At 40.7% G+C, this 4,260-nt stretch overlaps 1 protein-coding gene and 1 long non-coding RNA gene across 2 annotated transcripts in view; one reads left to right on the top strand and one right to left on the bottom strand.

The window, feature by feature from the left end:
- Positions 1–4,260, bottom strand: part of SLC16A3 (solute carrier family 16 member 3) — a 23,540-nt gene that overhangs the window by 18,165 nt on the left and 1,115 nt on the right. The window lies entirely within an intron of this gene.
- Positions 186–3,185, top strand: LOC112968725. Its single transcript, XR_003254420.1, has 3 exons — positions 186–351; positions 695–781; positions 2,080–3,185. It is a non-coding gene; the product is annotated as an uncharacterized LOC112968725 (long non-coding RNA).

Below are 4,260 nucleotides of genomic sequence, written 5' to 3'. Positions count from 1 at the left end.
GGCCGCCGCACTGAGACGTGAAGGACGTGACTGGCGGAGGGGTGGGGCTCTTACCGTAATTGCAGGCGGAGGCAGCCTTCCGCGCTTCCCGGAGGCGGCGCGGGCGCCTGCGTCTGCCAGAGCTCGGCTCCTGCCCAGCGCGGCCGCGACGGGGCTCGTGCGCAGCGGCCCGGCCGGCGCTGAGGCTGCGCTCCCGCAGCATGCACTCCACGGAGCCCGCTCTGCTCTGCACAGGGAGAAAGACTCTCCTCCCTGGCTGTTCTTGTGCTGCTTCCTTGCCTAGCAGAGCAGGTCAAGCCGTATTTTGTTCCACCTCACCTATGGGGCTGACCAGCTTTGTGTGCCCTACCAGTAAGAATCTTTAAAACAATTTTCTACTTGATGTGAGGGGCAGGCTTGCAGATGTGGGGGGGCTTGGCCTACTCCCAGCCTTTCAGAAAAAATATGCCTGTGGGGAACCAGTAACATCCATTTTCTCTTCTTTTCATCATAAATGTCTGTTAGCATGTATGGCTAAAAATCATCATAAAACATATCGAGCCCTTGAACACCACCCTGTTAAAATTGGTCTACATACGTATACTTATACGTCAGTCTTGCTCATCTGGTTTAATCCGTCAGCAGTTCATGGTAATACGTAAGAACTAAAAAAGCGTTAACCAGAACTAAATGAACCCTGTCTCTTTAAACACAGCACAGAAGATGTGATTCATCCTGTCGTGGAGCGGGTTACTTGGCTCGACAGCATCAACCTCCTTAAGCACTAATAAGGAAGTAGTGAGTAAGTTCCTGTGTGAGAAGTTGTGCAAACTTGGGTTAACATTGGAAGAGTTGGGCTCATGGTTGATAGCACAGACAAAACTTTTTCATATAATTTCACTTCCGGTACTCAGTATTGAGGTCATAGCCTGCCAAAGGAGGGTACTACATAACCATTACAAAAGTTCACTTTTCTTTCTGCTCTTGCTAGCTTCGCCCTGTCAGAGGAGGATCACATTTAACTGACTGTAGCTCAGATTCCATCCGTACAGCAGACATGATAGAATTGCCAGTATTTATTTCAGATTCTTTCTATCATAAATGGGTTCTTGCTTTTGCAATATGTGAAACAAAGGGCACAAACCTAGTCAAATCTGTGTGCTTTCAATGCTCTTGATATTATCTCCTTATTCCCTTGGAAACCAATACAGGATACAATACACTTAGGAGGAAATATTAGGTGATTGTTGGTAGCATTGTGGGTGGTGTGTGTGGTGCAATGGTACAGTATATATAAAAGGAGAGCATTTGTATTATAAAAAGCAGCACCAAGAAACAAGAAGACTCTAATGTTGGTGTTTAGCCAGCACCTTTATTGGCCATGTAGCAGTACTTTAGGGCCAACAGTATGGGTAAGAGGAACATTTGTGATTATGTAGTCTGACCTCCTGTATAGCTAGAGAACTTCCCTTGAATTAATTTAAGTAGGGCAGATCTGCTAGAAATCTATCCAACCTTGAATTTCTAGGCTAGAAATAAGTAATGGTTATCAAATAGAAAACAGGTCTTGCACTTCCATATAGGGATCCCAGTTCAGATTGGAATCCCACTAGGTTGAGTGTTGTACAATCACAAAAGGAAGATAGTCCAAGCTGAGCAATGTAGAGATCTATGTTCAGTTTCTTATCCATGGAATTTAGAGAATAATGCTGCTCTCTTCATAGGGTGTTGAGAGTATGGATACACTGAAAAGTGTAGGCTGCTTGATACTATGGTAATAGGAGTCTTAAACCTCCTAAACCTCCTATATTTGCCCAAGCATATTAAAATCTAAACAAGCTAGACAAAAGATTATCTTCATTTTTTGAGTGAAGAATTCTAGGACTAACCAGCTTCACTGAAATCATGCAGGAAATGACCCCTGCAAAAATCAGTTTATTTTAATATCCTCCAGACCCTGATGATAGCCTTTACATATAAAACAACTACCCATTACATGGACATATCACAGACATCTGCCTACCCAGCATGATTTTAACTATTTCCTGGTGCTCTAAACACTAATTCATGTATCTTAAATTCTAATCTTGCTTTTTACAGTTCATTCTTAGGTACTTCCTACAAGCCATCTTGATGGGCCACTGGTCTGAAACAGGAGTGCATTTCTTGTGTCTCAACTGCCTAAATGCCAGCCATTTTAGTTAAACATCCACTTCCAAAGACTGCTGCAAACTCCCATCCCCTACAAAATCATTACCATATTTACCAATGCTTTCCACGACTTCCTGTCCTCCCCCTTACACTGTGCAGTCCCTTTCATTCTCCCAGTTTGGCCTCCTTTGTTTTAGCAGAGACAGGTTTCCAGTTCTGCAGGATCTGAGTCTGCCTTTCTGAAAGGTTTGCCAGCTTTCCCCATTCACCTATCTGTCTCTCAAAACTCCTAAGAAAAAACATGCAGTATTTCTGTGCTGTCTATAGTTGTAGGTGATGTTCCATACCAACACTTATTATCCATCTCCTATCCCCACTTACGCTCAAACCATTTCAGCGTTACTTCACTACTGGTGCTACAACACTGTACATCGCAAGTTACTGGCCTGAACAATGCAATAAATTCATGCTGCAAGCTTATGTGTAACAAAGGATGGTGACCAGTGTCCTCCTATTATCTGGGTAAACTGATCTGTAGGGGAGTTCTGCGTTTTCTGCTTTTTTAATAATGAGCATGTTAAAACAGTGTAAATTATATTATTTGGGAAAACTGAATTATATTGTTGTTATGGTTTGGGGGGTTTTTTTGTTTGTTTTTTTGTTTTTGTTGTTTTTTATAACAAGCATGATACCAAGCATGATAAGGACTCCCAACTTACTCTGGACCATAAGCAAAGAACAAGCCACAGATCTGCATACTAACTCGAAGCTGAAAGAAGAAAGACTAATGTGACTTTCTTCTTACCAAGAAAGGAACAGCTCTTTTAATCTTGATGTAAATACTTGCATAAATACTTTCTTTAATTACAAATTCAACTGTAACTAGCAGTTCAATCTTCGCAGGTACCACCTTTGAGACAAATACATTAGTTCTATAACAATAGCATTGTGAACTCTCTAGTTATTTTCCCTAACTTTCATATCAAATGTCCCGTTTCTGGAGAAGTAGACTTGTTTTTCTAAAACCTGTTTGTTTTTTTTTAATACCACATCCATTACCGTAAGTGCAAATGCATTACTGTCTGGGAACAGACAGCATATGCCCTTTCTGTGTGCACAGAACAAGCAGCCAGCATGCCTTCAGTTGTACTTGAATTATCCTGCTGCTTTCAGTATGCTTTCAGAAATGGAAGTTACAGTAGTCCAACTTCAACTGAATACTTATGCTTTATTCTTCACATATCATGAAAATTAATTTCAGCCCTGCACCTGTGGTGGTTTTGCAGCATGACTGAGATTAAAAAAGATAGAAAATACTCTTGCCAATTGTTGATGGTAGAGAAATGTCCTTATTTTGTCTTGTATGAAGACCAAAACTGATATAGCTAGATAAATTCTAATTAAGGGTGCAGTCCTGTCACTAACTGTACATGTATGCCGATTTTGTGGAATATCATGGGACTACTCTGATATATAAAGTGTTCACCTGCAGGTGTATTGTATCTCAAGCTAGGTTAGTAGATGTGGCTGAATATAATGGGAAGAGATCAGCTAGCTAAGAGGTATGGTTTTACACAATCTCTTTGTATAGTGCAACTGAATAACACAGTAGCATACCTCTGTGTATGTGAATTTTCTCTTCATTCACAATTTAAAATATGTATAAGTCACCTTAATATTTTTGTAATATTTATTTTTATAATATTTTATAATTTCCCTTGAGTTACTACTTCTGACTTAATCACAACAGGTGTATTGTACTGTTTTACATTTTCAAACTGCTGACAGCCACACCTTAACAAACCACCGCTCCCCGGAAACAAATATTGCAAAACATACATAATTTCATTCTAAGACAAAAACGGTTTACCAAGTATCCAAAAAGAACTCAAACCCGTTGTCCGAACCCGTTTCCAGAACCAGCACTAACGATCTGCGCCGGTGAGAAAGTTRTACTCTTACAATTCAATCTGTTTGTTTGTGTAGTTTTTCTTTTCTCCACAAAAACTGTTATCTGGACTAAGGCAAGTCGAAGACCTTTTTATATGGATTACCCGCAATAGYAAAAAAGTGCTGTTTCCAGAAAGATGAAGGGTGAAATAAAGAGGGCCTGGGCGGCCCAGGCGCCAC

Source organism: Apteryx rowi, unplaced genomic scaffold, assembly GCF_003343035.1.
Source record: "Apteryx rowi isolate R43461 unplaced genomic scaffold, aptRow1 scaffold_1073, whole genome shotgun sequence".
Lineage (NCBI taxonomy): Eukaryota > Metazoa > Chordata > Aves > Apterygiformes > Apterygidae > Apteryx > Apteryx rowi.
Note: the sequence above shows the minus strand (reverse complement) of the source record. Positions and strands in the feature narration are given on the sequence as shown.